The following is a 26,792-nucleotide window of genomic DNA, read 5'->3' as shown; positions in this document are numbered from 1 at the left end:
TCTAAACTGCCCCAGCGCAGACCTCAAAGCAATAGACAGCACCCAACATGTATCGACGGTGAAACAAGATGAAAACACAGACACAGATAGAAAGATAGGCTGAGAAAACGATGGGGCCCTCACTAACTAAAAAGGACAGGAAAGAAAAGCTGCTGTCTGCAATCACGCAAAAAACCCTGACAAAAAAAATGTCCAACACGTCTGATAGAAAAAGGCCCTGAAGTTGCTAGACTTCAAAACATTATATCAGCACTCAGGTATATTCTGAAGACAGAGCAAAAGAGATCAACTGATCAGAGACAAAATGGGGATTCAGCCCAGTCCCAGCCAGGGCTGGCTGAACACAAAAACTAAGTAAACCAGACAAAACTCATATGAACAATAGCAGAGAAAACGTAGCTTTAGGAAGGCAGGAACCAAACTGGAAACCAGAAGCCACAGTCAGGAAAAATCACCAGCAAGAAACTAGGGAGTCGGCTGCCTTAAATCCAATCAGAAACTCCTGATGTCCAATCGCAGTCCTCTTCCTCAGGTGGCCGGTCTCTGCCATTTAGATCAGCTTCATTACCTCCCTTCACCAACAGAGGGAGTCCAGATAGAGAACTCACTACTCCTCTGTAAGCACAGCCAGCTCCATAACCCTCACCAGAAGCCAGATGCAAACCCGAAAATGAGCTCACAACAGTACCCCCCTTGAGGAGGGGTCACCGAACCCTCATCCACGCCACCGGGCCGATCAGGATGGGCCCGATGAAAAGCACGAACCAATCTATTGGCATGAATATCAGAGGCAGAGACCCAAGAATTGTCCTCCTGGCCATAACCCTTCCACTTGACCAAATACTGGAGTCTCCGTCTAGCCCAACGAGAATCCAGTATTTTCTCTACCTCATATTCCACATTACCTTCAACCAATACAGGGTCAGGAGGTGCAGCCATAGGAACTACTGGCTCAACATATCTCTTCAACAGCGACTTATGAAACACGTTATGGATCTTAAACGTAACAGGAAGAGCCAATCGAAAAGAAACCGGATTAAGAATCTCCAAAATCTTGTACGGTCCAATAAATCTTGGCTTGAACTTTGGAGAAGCCACCTTCATAGAGATATTCTTGATGACAACCAAACCATATCACCCACCTTAAACCGGGGACCAATGGTCCTTTGCCGGTTAGAAAACCGCTGGGCCTTTTTCTGGGAGAGAGACAACTTATCCACTACTTGGTCCCAAATCTGCTGCATTCTCTCTACCACAGTGTCAACACCGGGGCAGGCTGAAGATTCCACTTGCCCTGAAGAAAATCGAGGATGAAACCCAAAGTTACAGAAAAAGGGCGACATCAAGGTGGCAGAACTAGCTCTATTATTTAAAGCGAATTCGGCCAAGGGCAAAAATGAAACCCAATCATCCTGATCAGCAGATATAAAACATCTCAAATAGGACTCCAAAGTCTGGTTTGTTCTCTCCGTCTGCCCATTGGTCTGAGCGTGAAACGCAGAGGAGAAGGACAACTGAATTCCCAGCTTGGAACAAAAGGCTTTCCAGAATCTGGAAACAAACTGAACTCCTCTGTCCGATACAATGTTCTCAGGAATCCCATGCAACCGAACCACCTGTTGTAAAAACAAGGGTACCAACTCTGAGGAAGATGGCAACTTTGGGAGTGGTACAAGATGGACCATCTTAGAGAATCTATCACAAATCACCCAGATAACAGTCATTCAGTGAGAGACAGGAAGATCAGAAATAAAATCCATTGAAATATGGGTCCATGGCCTCTTAGGCACCGGCAAGGGCATCAACAACCCACTAGAGCGAGAACAGGGTTTAGACCGGGAACAAGTCCCACAGGACTGCACAAAATTCCTGACATCATGAGATAAGGCAGGCCACCAAAAAGACTGACTCACCAAATCTCTGGTACCAAAAATACCTGGATGACCAGCCAATGCGGAGCAATGAACTTCAGACATCACTCTCTTCCTCCACTGGTCAGGAACAAACAATTTTCCCATAGGGCAACGCTCAGGTTTGTCCTCCTGGAATTCTTCCAGAGCACGTCTCAAATTGGGCGAGATGGCAGAAAGAACTACCCCCTCACCTAAGATGGTAGTAGGCTTCGTCACAATAGGAGAATCAGCAAAGAAACTCCTAGAAAGGGCGTCTGCCTTAACATTCTTAGTGCCCGGAAGAAAGGAGACCACAAAATCAAAACGCATAAAAAACAAGGCCCACCTAGCCTGTCTAGGATTCAAGCGTTTGGCCGACTCAAGGTAAATCAAATTCTTGTGGTCAGTGAGGACCACAACTTGATGTCTAGCTCTCTCCAACCAATGTCTCCACTCCTCAAATGCCCATTTCATGGCAAACATTTCCCGATTCCCCACATCATAGTTGCGTTCAGATGGGGAGAACTTTCGAGAAAAGAAGGCACAGGGATTCATTTTAGACGTCACCGGATCTTTTTCGGACAAAACAGCTCCTGCACCAATCTCTGAAGAGCCTACCTCCACCTGAAAAGGAAGTGAGACAACAGGTTGCCGCAAAACCGGAGCAGAAGTGAACCTCTGCTTCAGCTCCTGAAAGGCCGAAATAGCCTCTGAAGACCAATTCAGCACATCAGCACCCTTCTTAGTTAAATCAGTCAGTGGTTTAGCAATACCAGAAAAATTAGCTATAAATTTACGATAAAAACTAGCAAAACCCAAAAACTTCTGGAGAGCCTTCAAAGAAGTGGGTTGAACCCAATCATAAATGGCCTGTACCTTGGCCGGGTCCATTTCAATAGTTGACGGAGACAAAATAAATCCCAAAAATGAAATCCTCTGTACACCAAAAAGGCACTTCGATCCCTTAACATACAAGGAATTCTCCCTCAAAATCCGGAACACAGTCCGAACATGTTCCACATGAGAATCCCAATACCTGGAAAAGATCAAAATATCATCCAGATAGATGATCAAAAACTTATCCACAAAGTCCCAGAAAATATCATTCATGAAGGATTGGAAGACAGAAGGGGCATTAGTGAGCCCAAAAGGCATAACCAGGTACTCAAAATGTCCCTCCGGAGTGTTAAACGCCATCTTCCATTCATCCCCATGCTTGATGCGTATAAGATTATACGCCCCCCTGAGGTCAAGCTTAGTAAACCAGCAAGCACCTTTAACTCTGGAGAATAAATCAGAAATCAGGGGTAACGGATACTGAAATTTAACCGTAATTTTGTTGAGGGAACGATAGTTAATACAAGGCCTTAATGAACCATCTTTCCTGGCCACGAAAAAAACCCCAGCACCTAAGGGCGAAGAGGATGGTCTAATATGACCCTTCTCCAACGACTCCTTAATATAAGATCGCATAGCCTCGTGTTCGGGTACAGATAAATTGAAAAGTCAACCCTTGGGAAATTTACACCCAGGTCTCAACTCAATTGCACAGTCATAACTCCTATGAAGAGGCAAAGACGCAGACTTGCTCTCACTAAATACATCATAAAAATCAGCCAAATAGTCAGGAACATCATGCGACTGGGGAGAGGTGGAGAAAACAGGAGTGTCACCAAGAGCACACCGACAACCCCAACTCACCACAGACACAGATTTCCAATCCAAAACCGGATTATGGATTTGCAACCAGGGAAAACCCAGAACAATGGTATCATGTAAATTATGCAACACCAAAAATCTGCAATTTTCTTGGTGGTTTGGAGTGACCCGCATTATCACCTGAGTCCAAAACTGAGGTTTATTCTTCGTCAAAGGAGTAGCATCAATACCCCTCAAAGGAAAAGGCGTCCGCAGAGGTGTCATAGGAAAACCACAACACTTAGCAAAATCCAAGTCCATTAGATTCAAGGCCGCTCCTGAATCCACAAAAGCCTTTGCGGAAAATATGGATAAGGAGCAGATCAGAGTAATTGCCAAAAGAAGCTTAGGTTGTATACCACCCACAGCAAATGTGTGTGCAAAACGTTTCTCTAGTTTAGGGCAGACAGAAATAACATGAGAGGCATCTCAACAGAAAAAACACAGCTTATTACGCCTTTACGAGTTTATCCTGATGTTGCGCCCTAGACAAAAATCCATCACATTGCATAGGTTCAGACATTTGTTCAAAATGTGGCAGCACCTCCCGTGTAGTCTTGCGTTCACATAACGCCGATCAACTTGAATGGCTAATGACATAGAATCGTCAAGACCAGAGGGAACAGGAAATCCCACCATAGTATCTTTTAAAATCTCAGACAAACCCTTCCGAAAGAGAGCTGCCAATGCACTATCATTCCATGTAGTAAGGACCGCCCACTTTCGGAATTTCTGACAGTACAACTCTGCAGGATCCTGACCCTGGTTCAATGCCAATAGGGCTCTCTCAGCTTGATCAATAGCATTAGGTTCATCATATAACAACCCCAAGGCTTGAAAAAATGCATCCACATTAGTCAAAACAGGATCTTCAGGTGTCAAAGAAAACGCCCAATCCTGGGGATCGCCGTGCAGCAAGGAGATGACAATTTTAACCTGCTGCGCAAAGCTCCCCGATGAGTTAGGCTTCAAGGCAAGAAATAATTTACAATTATTCTTAAAATTCAAAAATTTAGACCGATCCCCAGAAAACACATCAGGAGCAGGGATCCTTGGTTCAACAGCATGTGAATGAGTGAGATAGGCGGTAATTCCCCGCACTTCAGCAGTGAGCTGCTCCACACGATCAGACAATTGCTTGATCTCCATCAAGGAGAAAAAGAAAAAAAAAAAAAAGAATCCTCCTACGGCCCCAGAAAAAAAAAAAAGAGGAGAAAATATACATACAAGAAAAAAAATTCTGACACTTTTTTCTTTTTTTTTACAATTCTCTCCTGCTTTTGAGTACCCTAGAATCTGCGGTATGGCTGGTGAATCTGTTATAAATGAGTCACCGAGGAGGAAAAAACAAAAAACAAGCTAAGCCCAGAAAACCGGAGAGGTTGGTAACTAGCGGATTGCAGACCCCTGATCCTATCCACAACTAGCAGTAGCCGTGGAGCATGCCTACGGTGGTCCTAGACGCCTCGTCATGGCCGGAGAACTAAATAAGCCTAAAGAAAGAAAGGGAAAATCTAAACTGCCCCAGAGCAGACCCCAAAGCAATAGACAGCCCCCAACATGTATTGTCGGTGAAACAAGATGAAAACACAGACACAGATAGAAAGATAGGCTGAGCAAACGATGGGGCCCTCACTAACTAGGAAGGACAGGAAAGAAAAGCTGCTGTCTGCAATCACGCAAAAAACCCTGACAAAAAAATGTCCAACTCGTCTGATAGAAAAAGGCCCTGAAGTCGCTAGACTTCAAAACACTATATCAGCACTCAGGTATATTCTGAAGACAGAGCAATGGAGATCACCTGATCAGAGACAAAATGGGGATTCAGCCCAGTCCCAGCCAAGGCTGGCTGAACACAAAAACTAAGTAAACCAGACAAAACTCATATGAACAATAGCAGAGAAAACGTAGCTTTAGGAAGGCAGGAACCAAACTGGAAACCAGAAGCCACAGTCAGGAAAAATCACCAGCAAGAAACTAGGGAGTCGGCTGCCTTAAATCCAATCAGAAACTCCTGATGTCCAATCGCAGTCCTCTTCCTCAGGTGGCCGGTCTCTGCCATTTAGATCAGCTTCATTACCTCCCTTCACCAACAGAGGGAGTCCAGATAGAGAACTCACTACTCTTCTGCCATAGAATCATAGAATCGTAGAGTTGGAAGGGACCTCCTGGGCCATCTGGTCCAACCCCCTGCTCAAAGCAGGATTCGCTAAATCATCCCAGCCAGATGTCTGTCCAGGCTCAGTTTGAAGACTTCCATTGAAGGAGAACTCACCACTTCTCGTGGCAGCCTGTTCCACTCATTGATCACTCTGTCAAAAAGTTTTTTCTAATATCTAATCTAAGTCTCCTCCCGTTCAGTTTCATCCCATTGCTTCTAGTCTTTCCTTGTGCAAATGAGAATAAAGTTGATCCTTCTACAATGTGACAGCCCTTTAGATATTTGTAGACAGCTATTAAGTCTCCTCTCAGTCTTCTCTTTTGCAAACTAAACATTCCCAAATCCTGCAACCTTTCCTCATAAGACAGGGTTTGCAGACTGGTCACTATTCTGGTCGCTCTTTTCTGAACTTGCTCCAGTTTGTTGATGTCTTTTTTAAAATGTGGTGCCCAAAACTGGACACAATATTCCAGATGAGGTCTGACCAAAGAGGAGTAGAGGGAAATAATGACTTCACGTGATCTAGACTGTATGCTTCTGTTAATACATCCTAGAATTGCATTTGCCTTTTTTGCTGCTGCATCACACTGTTGACTCATATTCAGTCTGTGATCTTTTAGTATACCCAAGTCGTTTTCACATGTGCTGTCACTTAGCCCTATTCCTCCAATTCTGTATATGCTTTTTTCATTTTTATTGCCCAGATGTAGTACTTTGCATTTCTCCCCGTTAAAAACCATTCTGTTAGTTGCTGCCCACTTCTCCAGTTTATTTATATCTTTTTGAATCCTCTCTCTCTCTTCTCTAGTATTAGCTATCCCTCCTAGCTTTGTGTCATCAGCAAATTTAATCAGTTTACCCTCAATTCCTTCATCTAAATCGTTGATAAAGATGTTGAACTCCCTTGATAAAGCGCCTGTGGCGGGCACGAAACGTACGTCGGGTGTCGTTGCATGGGCCTTCACCTCCTCTGCTCCCTGGTAAGCAGCCTGCCTTTACTTGTTTCCACACTTCGGTCATTTGGACCGCTGGGCGGGTCGTCTCCCGGGTTCTCTCTGGCATAATTGCGAAGTTTTGATATGCTGATACATATGTTATTTACTATTTAAGAATCCTTTCACATGTCATTGATTCATTTATGTTCAGTGTCCATTGGACTTGCACATTGACCCCTCTGGATGGTTTTTTTTTTTTTTTTTTTTTTTTTTGGCGCTCTAGACATGTACAACTATGTACAATACACATTTAATTGAGTATGCCATATTTGACTATCTTTTACCATTAGACATATGTCTGTTATGTGCAATGCCCATGGGCTGACTGAACGTTGTGCCATGTAGATTTCGAGCACTGGTATCATTTTATTTACCCTGTCCTTGTCTGTCCTGATTGTTGTATCATTGGAGCTTATCCCCCCTATTTTAGTCAACTTGTATACTTGTCAGCACTTGATGTGAGTACTAATAAAATTTATACTTTTGCATATATTTTGTATCCGTTACTCCGTTTTCTCCTTTTTAAGAATACAGGGCCCAGGACAGAGCCCTGTGGTACCCCACTTGAGACATTCTTCCAACTGGATGTGCAGCCATTTATGACCACTCTTTGGGTCCGATCACTAAGCCAGTTATGAATCGACCTAACAGTTGCCTTGTCCATTCCATACATAGTCATTTTTTCAATAAGGATTGTATGAGAGACTTTGTCAAATGCTTTGCTGAAGTCAAGATATACTATATCTACAGCATTTCCTTGATCCACCCAATCAGTGATTCCGTCATAGAAGGAAATTAAGTTAGTCTGACATGACTTATTAGTTACAAACCCATGCTGACTCTGTTTAATCACTTCATTCTTATCCAGGTACTGGCATACATGTTGTTTAATAATTTGTTCAAAGATCTTTCCTGGTATAGAAGTCAGACTCACCGGCCTATAGTTGCCTGGGTCCACCTTCTTCCCCTTTTTGAAGATAGGAACAACATTTGCTCTTCTCCAGTCTTCTGGCACTTCTCCTGTTCTCCAAGAATTTTCAAAGATTATGGAGAGGGGTTCAAAAATTTCTTCTGCTATCTCCTTCAGTACTCTGGGGTGTAATTCATCTGGACCTGGAGACTTGAATTCATTTAGGTTAGCTAAGTGTTTCCTCACTATCTTTCTGTTTATAGATATCCTGGATTCTTCTATTCCCTTAATAGGACAGTGAAGAACAGTTGATGTTACATTTCCTTTCTGAGAGAAAACAGATGCAAAATAGGAATTTAAAAGTTCGGCCTTCTCAACATCCTGTCTTACCATTTCATCTTTTCATCCTGTAAAAATCTTATAGCATCTTTGACTTTTCTTTTACTTTTAACATATCCCCAAAATCCTTTATTATTGCTTTTGACATCTCTTGCAAGCCTCAATTCATTTTCAGCTTAAGCTAATCTGATTTGTGCCCTGCAGGTTCTGCAGACAGCATTATATTCTTCTTTAGATATGCCTCCCTCTTTCCTCTGTCAGCACAGCCAGCTCCATAACCCTCACCAGAAGCCAGATGCAAACCCGAAAATGAGCTCACAACAGGTTGAAGCGGGAACAAGTTCAATTGGGCAGTCAAACGGCCGGTGTGGAGGGAGGGCCTCCGCTTTCTTTTTATCAAAAACATCGGCATAGGAGCTGTAGCCTGGAGGAAGACCTGGGAGGTCTGGAGATGACCGAGGAGTGGCCACCAGGCGGACAGGAGTCAGACAGTGAGCTTGGCATGGGTGCCCCCAGCGGAGTATCTCCCCAGAAGACCAGTCGAGAACAGGCTGATGAGTCCTTAACCATGGAAGACTGAGTAGAATGGCATGAGAGAGCTTAGGCAAAACATAAGAGGCTATCTTCTCTCGATGTAAGGCTCTGACTTGCAACTCCACCTCTTCAGTGACCAAGGTGACGGTCACCTGTAGCGGTTTGCCATCCACGGTGGCAATCTGAATTGGGTTAGATAGAGTGACTATAGGAATTTGGTATTTGTCCACCTCTTCCGGCCAAATGAAGTTACCCGCTGAGCCCGAATCCACGTAGGCCACCTCGGAACCACGCCTCCCTCCTGAAACCAAAAGCACAGAAATCGTAAGGGGTTGAGAGGGATCATCATCACCTAGGAAGGCCTCTCTTACCTGACCTAGGTGGAATCGTTTCCCTGTCTCTTAGGACAGGTGCGGACATAGTGTGACGAATCACCGCAATAGAGGCACAGACCTTGTGCCCATCTCTCTCTCTGACTAACTCGGCCAACCTGAGACGGTCTATCTGCATGGGCTCACCCGAAGAGAGGGAAGAGGACCCGACCGAACGGGAGCTGGCAGACCGGGTGAAAGGAGAAACTGACCTGGAGGACCGCCTGTCTCTCGCTGACTCCCGAGCACGCTCCAGGAAGCGCAGGTCAACGCGGGTAGCCAGCAAAATAAGGTCCTCTAAGGTGGACGGGGTATCTGGACCTGCGAGTTCATCCTTTATTCTAGAAGAAAGACTGCGCCAGAATGCCCCCACCAAAGCCGTGTTATTCCAGCCGAGCTCGGAGGAGCTTGTGTGAAAGCGAATAGCGTACTGTCCGACCGTGAGAGCCCTGGTGTAAGTTAAACAGTGACTCCGTGAGAGAGGCTAACCAACCTGACTCATCGAAAACCTTACGAAACGTATCCAGGAAAACCGGGAGACTCAAGACGACTGGGTCGTCACGTTCCCACAGCGGGTTTACCCAAGACAGGGCCTCTCCCTGCAGATAGGACATGATGAAGGCCACTTTGGACAGAGATGCATATGAAGTATGTACGATGGTATTTAATTCACTATCATGTGAAACTTTTCTATATATATATAAAGATGTCGGTTATGAGACAAACATGTACAAAGATGGTACCTGCAAATATATATATAAAGAAAGAACGTACATAATAATGTAGTCATTTCATGAACAGATAAAGAATGCATGGGCCTTATCCATTGGTATAGGCTCACTCAGATCAAGTGAAAAAATGGGAGCACACACATGCCAACCACTGGAAAAAAAAAAGGGGGGAAAACCCACATGGTACTGTTGAGAAAGTGTCCATAAGAAAAGGCCAAATAGATATAGCATAACATCCCATCAAACTGGGTATGTATGAACAGATAGGAATAAGAGGCATGTTAAGTACATCCAAACTACAAAATAATATAGAAATAAAGAATAAAGTCCCAAAGATAACCACATATGGTACTGAAATAAAGATACATGTGTCTCAAAAAAAATTAACCAAAATACACACAAAAAACACACGAAAAAGGCTCTCATGTGACAATTGAGCCCGTTGGATTTACAATCTTAGGAGTATGTCACCTAATGGTCTAAATGAGGAACTCTTATACTCGGGTTTCTATGGTTAATAAACCTTTGACTAACATTATTTTTGGTCTAATATTCTCCCCATTCTTTTCTTTTCTTTTTCTTCTCTTTTCTGTCCTTAGATTTGGAATCGTGTTCTGGACATCTCAAGTTTCAAAAACTCAGAATTGTCTGGGTTCTCTTCATCTTGGAGCCAAGTTTTAACACCGATTCTGCAGTACCTTACGATATTGAAGTTTTCATTTTCTTTCAACTTTCTGAGGACTACATTCGTCTAGATGTCTTCATCATTGGAGGCCTTTTTCGGCCATTCATTGTCATATGAGAGCCTTTTTCGTGTGTTTTTTTGTGTGTATTTTGGTTAATTTTTTTTTGAGACACATGTATCTTTATTTCAGTATCATATGTGGTTATCTTTGGGACTTTATTCTTTACTTCTATATTATTTTGTAGTTTGGATGTAATTAACATGCCTCTTATTCCTATCTGTTCATACATACCCAATTTGATGGGATGTTATGCTATATCTATTTGGCCTTTTCTTATGGACACTTTCTCAACAGTACCATATGGGTTTTTCCCCCTTTTTTTTTCAGTGGTTGGCATGTGTGTGCTCCCATTTTTTCACTTGATCTGAGTGAGCCTATACCAATGGATAAGGCCCATGCATTCTTTATCTGTTCATGAGATGACTACATTATTATGTACGTTCTTTCTTTATATATATTTGCAGGTACCATCTTTATACATGTTTTTCTCATACCCGACAAGAATTTAGGGAGAATTTAGCTCCCATAGAACATCCCTGACACTGCACATAGAACTGGCGGGAGAATTTAAAATAGTTATTTTGAAGCAGAAATAAAGTAACATCTAAAATAAATTCTTTCATTACATCAGAATAATTGGAGTATATATTCAGTTGATCTGTCAATGCTTGCATAGCTAGGCCATGTGGAATACAGGAATACAGTGTTTTTACATCACAAGTTATCCACATGAAATTCTCATCCCAATTCTGATTTGACATTACTGAAAGCACATGTTTGCTGTCTTTCAAATAACTAGGTGACATAACTACCAATGGTTGCAATCTCTCATCTAACCAAGAACCAAGTCTTTCCAATAATGAATCTACACCTGTCACTATCAGTCTGAAAGAGGGAGGAAAAAGCCCTTTATGAATTTTAGGTAGGGCATGAAAAATGGGAATTTTGGGATTTATTGGTAACAGGAATTCTTTTTGTTTTAGATTGAGAATGCCTAGATCAAATCCTTCTTGTAAAATTTTTTCCAATTTTACTTTTATAGTTTGAGTTGGATCCCCATCTATTTTCTTATAAGCATGGCTATCATTTAAAATGTTATTAACCTCTCTTACATATAGGGTCTTATTCAATATTACCACTGATCCCCCCTTATCTGCATTCTTCACTACAATGTTTGGATTATTTCGTATGTTTTTTAAAGCTTTTCTTTCTCCCTTGGATAAATTATCCCCCTTGTTATTATTGGAAAAAACAGATTTTAATTCTCGTTCCACAGAGAGCTGAAACTCATCCATAATGGGGGCTCTTGATTGTAAGGGATAGAAATCCATATTTGGCACTCTAGAAACCACACTGTTATCACCGACAAAATTGTCCCTTTGTGAAGAATCAGATAAGGAATTAAGTTCTGTCAAGGCAAATTGTTCTCTAAACGTGAGTCCTGCATATGCATTAACTGGTAAGAAAGAGGTATTAATTTCAGCAGCTGATTGATCCTGGTCGAAAAAATGTTTCTTAATGGTTAATCTCCTCACAAATTTATTGACATCCAAAATTGTAGAAAAAAAATCTCCATTGTTCTTAGGCACAAAGTTAAGCCCTTTGCACAATACTTTCAGTTCATTATTAGTAAGAATACATGCAAATTGATTTAGGACTGTAAACTGATTTATTTGCGATACCACGTTCTGTAATTGTATTTTATGCATTTTAGCTCTGTGCTTACGCCCCGCTCTTCTATAGGATTTTGATTTGGATCTATGTTTGGGGTTACTCCGTTTTTTGCCCCACTAGATCCTTCCCCTGAACTACAACAATCATTTTCATCTTCTTCCATTTCTCCATCAGTCGTTTCAAGTTCAGAGGAGCTGAAAGTAACTTGTGATGTTCCTCCACCTCCTAAAATCCTATTAACACTTTGATCTTTTAGAATTGATTTTGGCTTCTTTAAAGACCTAGAATTTCTATAAGGTCCTTGCTGGGGTCGCCAGTCATACACATGTCCGGTCTCAAAATCTTTAACATCTCTTTCATATTTTTTCTGTTTGTTTTCAACAATGGTATCCTCTAATTTATCCAATCTGTCCATAATGTCAGATCTCAGTTTCTTATATGTGGCATTATTAATAGATCCTGTCAAAGAATTTTCAATTTCTTTGATTTTTAGATAAAGTTCTTTCACTTTTTTTTGTTCATAATCTATGAGAAGCTCCATAAGCTTAAGGGAACATCCCGTCAAAATGTCATTCCATTGTTTTTGGAAAAGTTCATCAAATTGAACAGTAGACTTTTTTTATTCTTAGTCCTCTGGGAATCATCAAATTTTCTACATACTTTTCAAGCATAATATGATCCCACCAGGTTCTCAGGCGTGTAGACAGGAGTTTCTCCAATTGTTTCATGTTATGTCTTAAATCAACCTGACCTTCCACATTGGGATTTCCCTTATTTTTGGAGACTATAGTTGGCCCTTTTTCCAGTTTGGATTTATCGTTTAAACTCAGGAATAAAGTATCCTTGAAAGTGACTTCCATTTTCTCAGAAAATTTGTAATCCAAATGAAAGGGGAATTAGGAGAGTGTAAGAAACTCTTATAACTCCTGTGGGCAGCTGTAACGCTGTTATTAGTGAAGGATAAAAATTCCTTCAGCGTTGATAAACCAGGGAGCATGAAAAAAGTACAGACAGTAACAATATCAGGCAATATAGAATTAATCTTCAGCTCACCTGATCCAGCCTGCCCAGTCCTCCTTTCCATGATCTTGGTGCACGGAATAAATCCATCCCCATCTGGGAGAAAATTCTTAGTGAAAAAAACTTTTGTAGTTCCAGCACACAATATAGAAAAATTAAAAAAAGCCTTTATTTAGTCCATCATTAAAAATTACAATACCATGTAATAAAAGCATGTGTAGGCTTACGCTGTCCTCAGTGTGATTCCTTAAGAGGATTGTCCATTCAGATGCTTTGACCTAATATTAATGCATATAAAGTCATCTTTCATGCATTATTGTTTAATGATGCCATAAAGAGATGTGCATGTTGTTGTAATTTTCCCTCTCTTTTTGATATACGTCCTTTTTAGGACATGCCTGATGTGTTTGAGATCCATTAGCATATATTTATAAGAATGCTTATGGTTTAGCGGTGGCTAAGTGTATAGAATCATAGAATCATAGAATCATAGAATCGTAGAGTTGGAAGGGACCTCCTGGGCCATCTGGTCCAACCCCCTGCTCAAAGCAGGATTCGCTAAATCATCCCAGTCAGATGTCTGTCCAGCCTCTGTTTGAAGACTTCCATTGAAGGAGAACTCACCACTTCTCGTGGCAGCCTGTTCCACTCATTGATCACTCTAACTGTCAAAAAGTTTTTTCTAATATCTAATCTGTGTCTCCTCCCATTCAGTTTCATCCCATTGCTTCTAGTCTTTCCTTGTGCAAATGAGAATAAAGTTGATCCTTCTACAATGTGACAGCCCTTTAGATATTTGTAGACAGCAATTAAGTCTCCTCTCAGTCTTCTCTTTTGCAAACTAAACATTCCCAAATCCTGCAACCTTTCCTCATAAGACAGGGTTTGCAGACCGGTCACCATTCTGGTAGCTTTATCAAATAGCATATTTGCCACATGTGTGGTATACAATCTTTTAGGCAACTTACTTACGTATAGATTTCTCAAAAATCTCTTTATTTATATATATATTTTTCCACTTTGTATGTGGTTACATATATATCTTTGCAGTAAGCAAATAATGACAATATGCTATGATCAGGAGCGTCTGCATGATTTGATCATTACTTCCCTTAAAAACCATCCATCATGACATCTTCATAGTACCTGGACACAATTGCTCTTATAACTTTTTTGTACGGGCAGTTAGGCTTTTTGACCCAGTTTTCCCCATTTAAAACAGTGCAGTGCATGCGCATTTTGACTTACCATTAGGTTATGATTATAAGTAGCCTCCTCTGTTTTATATATGGCGTAAGTGTCTTCTTACCGTTTGCATATGGGCGCTTCCATCACGCCTACATAAACTATCATTATGCATTGTTTAGTAATCGCCACTGAGAGCGTTTTTTCAGTGACAATTTAGTATATTGACAGTGCCGGCGCATAACTGCTGTCATAAAGCCAGTATAATGTTATGTACTGGCAGTGGTATTTTTGACCTGTTTTTCTCATTTGAGATCATGCAGCACATTCGCAATCTGTCTTACCATGAGGTCATGACTATAAACAGCCTCCTTTGTTATATATATGATTTGAGTGTCTTTTTAGCGCTTGTATATTGGCGCTTTTATCACGTCTATACAACAATCATTATGCACTGTTTAGAAATTGCCTCTTAGAGCGTCTTTTCAGGGGTGACTTGATGTATTGACAGCGCCTGCGCATAATCGCCGTTACAGCGCCAGTATATTGATAGTGGTATTCTTGAACTATTTTCCACAATGGAAATTGTGCAGCGCATGAGCAATTTGTTTTACTATGAGGTCCTATAACCTCAAAGCGCCTGTGCACAGAGGATGATCCCTTGATAATGTGAATGCAACAGCGCATGCGCAGTATGGGCTACTATGCGACCTAAGCGCTGTGTCTCTGACGCGATGAACAACCACAAAACTTTATTAGTAACAGGAAGTATGCAAACTAACAAGATGTCCGCCACCGCATTTTCCACCATGTGCTCGACCGTTGTCGCCTCTTTCTCATAGGTGAAGCCTTTTTTTGATAAAAGGATTGTATATTTTTATAGGTTTGGGGTTGAGAGCATAGCACACTATCTTTCCCTGAGGAAGCCACTTGTCTGTGGCGATACGCGTGGGACGCTATGCCATACCTTACCTTGTCCTGTATATTGGCATTTTGCAGTGCAACCCAGGCTTATTTATGTCTTGGGGTACTTGTGCCTGCTTTTTCTAAAGGGCTCCTTTTCCATATGTGCTTATGCATCCCATGTGCTACTTATGTGCTTCAAGCAGCAACTTAATCTAAGTTTTGCTTGCCTTTCACTTCTATTATCTAGTAGGGCCCATATGGTACTGTGAGTATTTCTTAATTTATTGCTCTCTCTTGCACATTTAAGGATTTGTGGATTAACTGCCATTTCAACTATGTATTGTGGCTGTTTCAGGACTTGGTGTGGTTTGCCCAAATCTCTATATTAAGGTTGGGCTCATGATAGGTCTGCTTTTTTATGTACAAGATGTACTTTTTTAAATGTTTTTAAAAAGAGTCTTTTTGTGTTTTGTTCTCATGCACTGTCTGTCAGTCTGATATATGTTCAATAAAAAATTTTTTATGCAATTGAGGTGTCTCCCATATATATGGGCATGATCTTTCTTTTCTTTTGTCCTATCATGTCTTAGCCTGCCAATGGTGAGTACTCTTGCTTATATTTTTTAGTGGTGCCCTCCATTCTCTTAAAGCTTCAAACATGCATAAACAAATGGATTTGTTTCAAGACAGTTTTTAGTGTACTCAGTTGTGCAACTGTAGATCATAGGATGTTAGATGCATCCACTGCGCATAAGATTAGGTAAGGTGATCGGTTGCGTAGGTTAGAGATGAGAAAGGAGGGGGTGGAGCTAAGCGTCACGTCACGAAGTTAGGAGGACAGGTGCCGGTGAGATCAGCTAACCAACGCATTTCAAGGGACTCATTGCCTCTTCATCAGGACCCTGCCCTGTTATGAGTTCATTTTCCCCTTCACCGTTGAGGTCTGATGAACTCCCTCTTCTGGTGAAGGAGGGTAGTGAGGCTGATTGCCAGGCACCTGGGCAGGATGATGATCACTGGGTGATGGGAGTTAATGACTGGATATAAGGCAGCCAACGCCCTTCTGCCTTGCTGGTGATCTTTCTGAGGGGATTCTAGGAGACCAGTCTGATTCCTCCTCCTCAAAAACAAAGTTTTCTGCTCTACTTTTTGCATTTGTGTTTTGGTTTTGTTTTGCATTGTTTTCCTTGATTTCTGCCATTCCCTGCTGGGGTGAGCTGAATTCCTTTTTGCTCTGTCTTCAGAAAATACCTGAGTACTGATATAGTCTTTTTGAAGCCTAGCGTCTTCAGGGCTTTTTCCCCTATCAGCTGTTGGCTCTTGTTTTGAGAGGGTTTTGGCGGATTACAGACAGCGGCTTTTCTATCCTGTCCTATCTAGTTAGCTTGGGCCCCATCATTTGCTCAGCCTATCTTTCTATCTGTGTGAGTGTTTTTTTCATCTTGCTTCACCGTCATTATATGTTGGGGGCTGCCTATTGCTTTGGGGTCTGCTCTGGGGCAGTTTAGATTTCCCTTTCTGTCTTTAGGCTATGTAGTTCTCCGGCTGTGATCGAGGGGTCTAGGGCACCGTAGGAACCCCCCATGGCTACTGCTAGTTGTTGTTGATAGGTTCAGGGGTCTGCAATCCGATAGCTGCCAACTTTTCTGGTTTTCTGGACTTAGCTAGTATTTCTGTTTTTGCCTCCTACGGTGACTCATTCATAACACTGCCCCCTCCTTTCGTGCCTGAACCTCAGAGTTGCTTCCATCTGGAACATGCGAGGCACCGACGTTTCTCTTTGTCCAGAGGAAGCCCCATTTCACCATAGCTGACGACATCTCCAACATCCTTGCAAGTGGTGTTCCAGCACTATTGATGAGCTCTTTGGGAGTGACTTCTTAGCACCATTAGCTAACTTCAGCCTTTTCAGCTTACAATCCCCCAGGATTACAGCACACTACACCACCAACACCAGCATAACAAAGTACTTTAACAAACTTATTCATGAATGTATATGTTCCCAACTCCTTTTTCTAGGTAATACAGAAAGCCATCTATTATTATTATTATTACTACTATACATTATATAGATATATATATTTTTTGTATATCACCCAGCGATTGGTATCTAAGAGAACCCATTCAAAAACACTCCTGACCACGATCTTGTAACTATTTTTTGGATCCTCAGCATTTCCACATCATCTATGTTGATATACAGTAAGTGAATTAATGTAATTAATTAATGAGAACCGACTATTGTTAGGAGCATGCAATAAACAGGTTGAATATATTTCAGACATTAAAGGATTGACTATGGTTAACATACGCCTGACAACCTAAGTCTTGATAAACCTAAGGTCCCATTTCTCCATAGTGGATCTACAGAGAAGCACGCCACCAAAATTGACATATTAAGTAAGTGCACAAAACAAACCTACCAAATGCTGATAAGTTTTTGCACTTAACTTGTTTAATATATTTCAGGTACCAATACCATGCAGGTACTGTGCTACTCACAAGCAGCATCAGTTTACGATTTTGCATCTCTTCTCTAACCTACACAACCGATCACCTTACCTCATCTAACATCCTATCACCTACAGTTGAGCAAGTGAGTACACCAAAAACTCTCTTGAAACAAATCGCTTATGCATGTTATTCCTCTCCTTTATTCCTTAAAGGGAAGGTGCCATCCCAAAAAAAATTTTTCAGCAATTGAAAAAATGTAAAGAATTAATGTTTACATTTTCTTAAAAAATATTATCATTTGTTTTTAATTTTGTAAAATATGAAAAATAATTTTAAAAAGTTTGGCATTTCCACTTGTTAACACTAGGGGGAGCAGATACTGAAATTTGGCACAAAAACCTAGTGTACAACTAGCTCACATTACTGTCCTGCAGTAATTATGGGCATACAGTGTCCATGATGTTTGATTTTGATATATGATCATGCCCTAAAATGGACACTGTATGGGCGGAATCTGCTGACATGGGTGTGGTGTCACTCCTCTCCTCCCCTACTGGGTGCTTGCTAAGGGAAAAGAGAGGATGACATTTAGGAACACAGTGAGCAGCCATTTTTATGGGGCCTGCAAAGTTACTGACTGTCTTTGCATGTAAAGTCTGGATCAGAACAGGCCATCAATCAGCAGAAATGTTTCCTGGATTTCTGTGGAGCAGACAAGAAGACGGTCCATCCATGTGTATAAAACACAGCGCTCTATGTACAATCCCTGGCACCGAACAGGGTGCCCCCCACAGACCAGCACACTGCTCTCCTGAAATACTCTGTGCTGCTGTCACCCTGCTCCTTCCTCCATACATCAGGCCCCTGTCGCCTCGCTTTCACACATCACCAGGACGGGATCTGAGGAGAGGAATGGGGTCTTCAGTCACTGAGGATGGCAGGCAGCAAGGATTCTGGGAGCAGGGTGACAGCAGCACAGAGTATTTCAGGAGAGCAGTGTGCTGGTCTATGGGGGGCACAGAGGGAGATATATGGTGGAGGGAGCAGGGTGACAGCAGCACAGAGTATTTCAGGAGAGCAGTGTGCTGGTCTATGGGGGGCACACAGAGAGATATATGGTAGAGGGAGCAGAGTGACAGCAGCACACAGTATTTCAGGAGAGCAGAGCGCTGGTCTATGGGGGCACAGAGGGAGATATATGGTGGAGGAGCAGGGAGACAGCAGCACAGAGTATTTCAGGAGAGCAGTGTGCTGGTCTATGGGGGGCACAGAGGGAGATATATGGTGGAGGAGCAGGGTGACAGCAGCACAGAGTATTTCAGGAGAGCAGTGCGCTGGTCTATAGGGGGCACAGAGGGAGATATATGGTGGAGGAGCAGGGTGACAGCAGCACAGAGTATTTCAGGAGAGCAGTGCACTGGTCTATAGGGGGCACAGAGGGAGATATATGGTGGAGGAGCAGGGTGACAGCAGCACAGAGTATTTCAGGAGAGCAGTGCACTGGTCTATGGGGGCACAGAGGGATATATATGGGGGAGGAGCAGGGAAACAGCAGCACAGAAATCCAGGAAACATTTCTGCTGATTGATGGCCTGTTCTGATCCAGACTTTGCATGCAGAGACCCCATTCCCATCCTCAGATCCTGTCCTGGCAATGTGTAAAAGCGAGGCGACAGGCGCAGTCCGGGGTGACGCTGGGAAGCAGGCTGGGGGGGAATGGAGCCATATAGTAACGATAAAAATGAGACCCCTCTCTTCAGCTGCTTCACCAGCCCTCCCCTGACTGCACCTGACTATTACCCCCCTGACCCGTGTGCAGGTGCTCAGCCAGAACCACCCTAGAATGGGTCCCCTTTTAGCAGATCACAAATAATACCGCCATATACTTCACACACAATGCCGCCATATAGATCATACACAATACCACCATGTAGATCACACATAAAACCAGCAGGGTGACAGCAGCATAGAGTATTTCAGGAGAGCAGTATCACACGGCAGAGAATTAGATACACGGCTCAGCAGACAGTATCACACAGGAGAGGATTAGATACACGGCTCAGCAGACAGTATCACACAGGATAGGAATAGATACACGGCTCAGCAGACAGTATCACACAGGAGAGGATGAGATACACGGTTCAGCAGTCAGTATCACACAGGAGAGGATTAGATACACGGCTCAGCAGTCAGTATCACACAGGAGAGGATTAGATACACGGTTCAGCAGTCAGTATTACACAGTATAGGATTAGATACACGGGTCAGCAGTCAGTATCACAAAGGAGAGGATTAGATACACGGCTCAGCAGACAGTATCATACAGGAGAGGATTAGATACACGGTTCAGCAGTCAGTATCACACAGGATAGGATTAGATACACAGCTCAGCAGACAGTATCACACAGGATAGGATTAGATACACGGCTCAGCAGACAATATCACACAGGATAGGATTAGATACACAGCTCAGCAGACAGTATCATACAGGAGAGGATTAGATACACGGTTCAGCAGTCAGTATCACACAGGGGAGGATTAGACACAAGGCTCAGCAGACAGTATCACACAGGATAGGATTAGATACATGGCTTAGCAGTCAGTATCACACAGGATAGGATTAGATACACGGTTCAGCAGTCAGTATCACACAGGAGAGGATCAGATACATGGCTCAGCAGACAGTATCACACAGGAGAGGATAAGATACACGGCTCAGAAGTCAGTATCACACAGGAGAGGATTAGATACACGGCTCAGCAGTCAGTATCACACAGGAGAGGATTAGATACACGGCTCAGCAGGCAGTATCACAGGAGACAGTATTACAGATATGCCCACACTGGTGAAACTTCCAGCCCCCCCAATAATACACTAGACTATGGGCTGTATATGTCACTGTCCTCCTCAGACAGCCATAAAATCTCTCATAAAAGCAAAGGTGTCAGATTACCGGAGAACACTGGGGCTGTGTGTGAGTGAGGAGGCAGAGACAGAGCAGGAGGACAGTGGAGCTGGAGCAGGAAGCACGGTGCAGAAAGTGGAGCTCAGCAGATAGCACTGGGCTACAGTAAAATGGCGCCCAGCCACACCTACAGCAGAGAATGGTGCAGCCCACAGGGGCGTGCCCAGTTCACTGCTAATGAGGCTGCATGTGGGTCGGGAGCCGACGCAGTCTCCTATGTCCAGGGACGGCCATATTTGCAGACTGTATGAGTCCTCCACAGATCTGCATATCAAGATGGCAGCGCCCAGTGGCTACATTAAAACATTATTACAAACAAACCATAAATCCTAGTTAGTACAACTTTTGCTTTAACAACATGTTTTGTTACTTACTCTTTTTTTGCAAATTATATAAAATTGCGGCACCTTTCCTTTAAACTCACTTTAGCACGGTGTTTAAATCTATTTTTTAAAAAACTATTTTTTGCAATAAAAAGCGTCTTTTAGCAGGTGACAGCTGCCAAACGTAAAAACCCATTATAACGCCTCTTTCACATGTCCTGATATTTCCGGTACCGGAGATGTCAGTGTCCATGTATGTATTACTTGCAGCACACGTGTGGCATGTGTGTGCCGCATCAGTACCACACGGACAGCCGCCAGGGAAGAAGCATTTCAGTAAGCGCTGTTCCCCGATGCTGGGTGGTGAACATGGCTCTCATCATTCTCCCCTGCTCTGCCGGCGATCGGCACGAGCAGGGGAGAATGATGAGAGTTACATTTAACCTCTTAATGACCGCCGATGCGCATTTAAATGGCGGCAGATAAGGGTACTTAAACCACAGCGCTGCTTTTTAATGGTCACTGAGGTTTAAGGTTAGAATTTCTCTGGGGTCTTGGTTGCCGGGGGTAGCAAAGACCGCAGAGAACATGATTCACGTCGCCGGCGACCGCAAAAAAAAGTCAGATTTTACGTGTAATTTCTCTTTCATGTGATCGCACATCATAGGAGAGAGAAATATAGTCCCCTGGTCCCCCGAGCCCCCCAGTACCTCTGTTGTCCCTGCATGCCCCCCTGAAGTCCCCCGAACTGCTGGCTTCTTCTTCTAATAATCTTTTATTTTTTTTTTTATATAGCGCTAACATATTCCGCAGCGCTTTACAGTTTGCACACATCATCATCACTGTCCCCGATGGGGCTCACAATCTAAATTCCCTATTAGTATGTCTTTAGAATGTGGGAGGAAACCGGAGTGCCCGGAGGAAACCCACGCAAACACGGGGAGAACATACAAACTCCTTGCAGATGTTGTCCTTGGGATTCGAACCCAGGACCCCAGCGCTGCAAGGCTGCAGTGCTAACCACTGAGCCACCGTGCCGCCCGCCTGGGAGAAAATGGCGGATGCAAGCGTAGTGTGCCAACCGAGATCTGCCGGCCGGCACGCAGCAGCAATAGGAGATTTTTTCCTATTGGTTCATTTTGATTACTGTGATAGACCCTATCATAGTAATAAAAATAGAAAAAATAATAAATCAAACCCCCTTTTATCACCCCCTTAGTTAAGGAAAAATAATAAAGTAAAAAAAAGTATTTATTTCTATTTTCCCATTAGGGTTAGAGTTGGGCTAAATTGAGTTGGGATAAAGTTAGGGTTGGTGCTAAAGTTATGGTTAGGGTTGGGGCTAAAGTTAGGGTTACGGTTGGGGTTAAAGGTAGGGTTAGGGTTGGGGCTAGATTCGGGGTTATAGTTGGGGTTAGGGTTGGGATTAGGGTTAGGGCTGGGATTAGGGTTAGGGTTATGTTTGGGATAGGGTTGGAGTTAGAATTGGGGGTTTCCACTATTTAGGCACATCAGGGGCTCTCCAAATGCGACATGGCATCCGATCTCAATTCCAGCCAATTTTGCGTTGAAAAAGTAACATGGCGCTCTTTCCCTTCCAAGCTCTGCCATGCGCCCAAACAGTGATTTACCCTCACTTATGGGATATCAGCATACTCAGAACAAATTGCACAACAACGTTTGGGGTCCGATTTCTCCTGTTACCCTTGGGAAAATAAAAAATTGGGGGCAGAAAGATCATTTTTGTAAAAAAAATATGATTTTTTTATTTTTACAGCTCTACGTTATAAACTTCTGTAAAGTTCAAATTGCTCACCACACATCTAGATAAGTTCCTTAGGGGGTCTAGTTTCCGAAATGGTGTCACTTGTGTCAGGTTTCCACTGTTTAGGCACATCAGGGGCTCTCCCAACACGACATGGCGTTCAATCTCAATTCCAGGCAATTTTGCATTGAAAAATCAAACCCTTCCAAGCTCTGCCATGTGCTCAAACAGTGGTTTGCCTGCACATATGGGGTATCAGCGTACTCAGGACAAATTGTACAACAACTTCTGGTGTCCAATTTCTCCTGTTACCCTTGGTAAAATAAAACAAATTGGATGTAAAGTAAATGTTTTGTGAAAAAATGTTAAATGTTCATTTTTTTTTAAACATTCCAAAAATTACTGTGAAGCACCTGAATGGTTAATAAACTTCTTGAATGTAGTTTTGAGCACCTTCAGGGGTGCAGATTTTAGAATCGTGTCACTTTTGGATATTTTCTATTATATAGACCCCTCAAAGTGACTTCAAATGTGATGTGGTCCCAAAAAAAATGGTGTTGTAAAAATGTTTAGCTTTTAGCCCTTATAGCTTCCTAACAAAAAAAATTTGGTTCCAAAATTGTGCTGATGTAAAGTAAACATGTGGGAAATGTTAATTATTAAATATTTTGTGTGACATATCTCTATGATTTAAGGGCATGAAAATTCAAAGTTGGAAAATTGCAAAATTTTCAAAATTTTCCCCAAATTTCCATTTTTTTCACAAATAAACGCAAGTTATATCAAAGAAATGTTACCACTACCATGAAGTACAATATGTCACGAGAAAACAATGTCAGAATCACCAGGATCCATGGAAGCGTTCCAGAGTTATTACCTCAAAAAGGGACAGTGGTCGGAATTGTACTGTAGATATTGACCCGGTCATTAACATGCAAACCACCCTTAGGGGTAAAGGAGTTAACATGTCTATAGAACCCGTGATTTTCATAATTTCACAACTTTTCATTTTCGGTGATTCAAATTCAATATTTTGACGTGTACATCGGTATTTTCTTAAAATATAATACATGTTCTTGGGGAATAAGGAGTTAAAATACTGGACTGGTGGAACAGACTTAGGTGGTGTTAATGGTCTATGGATTTGGGAGCATAAAATACTAGTTTTGTACTGGGAGCAGGTAGCCCATTCTCCACAACTGGTCCTTCATACTCACCACTTTTTATTATCTTGATGACTTTGGACATTTTTAGCAAAAATGTTATGACTTTTATGACTTCACATTGCTTACAATTCTTATAATTTATCCAGCGCTAAAGACAGGCATGTTTCTCTTTGAATTATTATTAATATATCTTTTTCTTATTCTTTATTTATTTCAGAATAACAATGACAAGCAGAAAACTATATGGCGTTATATATGATAACAAAAGATAATAATCCAAATAGTAACAGTTGTTACAAATATATAGGCGTGATACAAGATTCTGACATGCATCCTAATGAGATAGCAAAAGAACAATATCCTGGGAAGGGGAGGAAAATAGGGGGGAGGGGGCGGTAAATTTTTAGTACATCTTTGACAAATGACGTTAGCTTCTCCACCTTCACCATTTATTATGCTTTCCTACAGATCAGAGGATAGTTGATATTCTGCTATTGGTCTTGAGATTGTAAAAAGGTTGATACGGGAGTACCTAACCTACATAATAAATAGTTGAGATAGAGATCCTGATGCTTTTGGTTCATTACAAATTGCTTTAAAATAATTACAAAAAAAGCCAATTTAAGCTGAATGCGTTCATTACTGTCTCTTGCCACATCCAGAAAGCAATATCAAATACTTTCCATGTATAGATTGTGAGCAGGAAAGGATATGCTTAGATGTGGTTTATTTATCTATTGTTGCTTACACTTTATGGATGTTTCACAGAATAAACTTTTACAAATCATTCATGATTAGAAATGGGCAAACCAGTTTGGTAAAGTTTGGGGTCGGTGAACAGATCCCAAACACAGACTTCTTCTGCAAATCCGTGATACTATTCAGACTCAGCAGCCGAAACAAAGCTTGTGGTAAGGCTGCAGCGCAGCCAATCAACAAGCCTTACTATGTGGGCACTACAAGCTCAGTCACAGTCATGTCAAGTATTGGCATGGATGTGATTGGCCAGCACTCTGTGTTAAAAAAAAGACGTGGTGTCTTGGCTATTTTTGATAACCAGTGCAGGCAAAACTAGTTATCAAAACAGCCCTCAGCTGTCAGCTTTATCTTGGCTGCTTATCAAAAATACAGGGGTTCCTACACTTTTTTTTCATTATTTAAATAAATAATTTTAAAAAATGGTATGGGGTACCCCCCCATTTTGACAACCAGCAAATCTAAAGTGGATAGCTGGAAGTTGATATTCTCAGACTGGCAAGAGGCCATGGATATAGGCCCTCCCCAGCCTAAAAATAGCAGCCTGTAGCCAACCCCAAAAAAGGCATATCCATTAGATGCACCAATTCTGGCACTTTGCTTGGCTCTTACAACTTGCCTTGGTGTGGTGGCAAGTATGGTAATAGTTTTGGGGTTGATGTTAGCTGATTTACGTTCACTGACATGAAGCCCATGGGTTACTATTAATGAATTTAATGAATAAATAAATCATTTAAAAAATGGCGTAGGGTCCCTGTTAATTTTCATAACTAGCTGAATAAAAGTCGATGGCTGGGGGCTGATGTTAATATTCTGGGAAAGGGACAATAGCCGTGAAGATTCCCAAGCTATTAATATCAGCTCACAGCTATTTGCTTAGCCTTTTACTTTTGAGATCATTAACAAGTTCCCCCCGTGTAGTTTTAGGCTGATCTCTCACCTTCCTCATGATCAAGGATACCCCATGAGGTGAGATTTTGCAAGGTGCCCCAGATCGATATCAATTGACAGTCCTTTTCTGTTTCTTCCATTTTCTTACCATTGCACTAACAGTTGTCTCCTTCTCACCCAGTGTCTTACTTATGGTTTTGTAGCCCATTCCAGCTTTGTGCAGGTCTATGATCTTGTCCCTGATATCCTTATAAACCTCTTTGATCTCACCCATGTTGTAGAGGTTAGAGTCTGATTAATTAATTGAGTCTGTGAACAGGAGACTTTTATAAAGGTGACTATGCAAGACAGCTGTCTTTAATGCAGTTAAAGAGTTGATTAGGAGCGTCTAACTGGTCTGTAGGAGCCAGAACTCTTAATGAGTGGTAGGGGATCAAATACTTATTTCTCACTGTAAAATGCAAATAAATTTATATAATTTACACAATGTGATTTTCTGGTTTTATTTTTGGTATTCTATCTCTCAATTAAAATTAACCTACCCTTAAAATTATAGACTGTTTGTCAGTGACAAAACTTACAAAATCAGCAAGGGATGAAATAATTATTTCCTTCACTGCATGTGTAGTGGCTCCTGAAGATAGAGGCCTAAAAAGGCAGAGGCCTGCAGCATAGAAGGGCCTGTGATGCACCCAACATGTGGTAGCACATTGGGACTGGGCCATGATTTTCCCTGTAAAGTGCCAGGGTGTTACCTTCACGCTAGGCAAGGTGGAAGTCCAGAGTGGACCCTCTGGACCGCGGTACCGAGGGGCCCCGGACGAGCAACCAGGTGGGCCCGACCCCTATACAGGGACCGTTAGGAGCAGGTCCGGGGATTCGGATGCCGCGGTAGCCGGAACCAAGAGGGGAGGCTCAGAGCGTGCTGGGGAGCTAGGCCCGGGTAGGCGAACTGGAGTATGACGGCTGGAACGAACCACGGGCAGCGGGACTGAGACTGGAGTACGGACCACAGAAGTTAGGCTGGAGCACGGACTACAGGAACGGAGGCTGGAGCACGGACAACAGGAACGGAGACTGGAGCACGGACAACAGGAACGGAGGCTGGAGCACGGACAACAGGAACGGAGGCTGGAGCACGGACAACAGGAACGGAGGCTGGAGCACGGACAACAGGAACGGAGGCTGGAGGGATCACAAGGCAGAGAGGTTAACGCAAGGGGGCCCAGGGTGCTAATGGAACATTAACGATCAGGCGCCTCCACTAAGGGAGGGCGGCCTGATATAGGCAGGGGCCTGCTCCCATTGGT

General features: G+C 42.5%; 1 long non-coding RNA gene across 1 annotated transcript in view; it reads right to left on the bottom strand.

The window, feature by feature from the left end:
- Positions 1–20,667, bottom strand: part of LOC141094597 (uncharacterized) — a 61,203-nt gene extending 40,536 nt beyond the window's left edge. Inside the window, exon 1 of the long non-coding RNA XR_012233112.1 lies at positions 20,570–20,667. This is a non-coding gene — a long non-coding RNA (uncharacterized lncRNA). The remainder of the gene's footprint in view (positions 1–20,569) is intronic.
- Between the last annotated feature and the right edge of the window lie 6,125 nt (positions 20,668–26,792).

Source organism: Dendrobates tinctorius, unplaced genomic scaffold (genome assembly GCF_039654945.1).
Source record: "Dendrobates tinctorius isolate UK_male_01 unplaced genomic scaffold, ASM3965494v1 ptg000064l, whole genome shotgun sequence".
In the NCBI taxonomy this organism is placed as follows: domain Eukaryota; kingdom Metazoa; phylum Chordata; class Amphibia; order Anura; family Dendrobatidae; genus Dendrobates; species Dendrobates tinctorius.
This window is presented reverse-complemented; position numbering and strand designations above follow the sequence as displayed.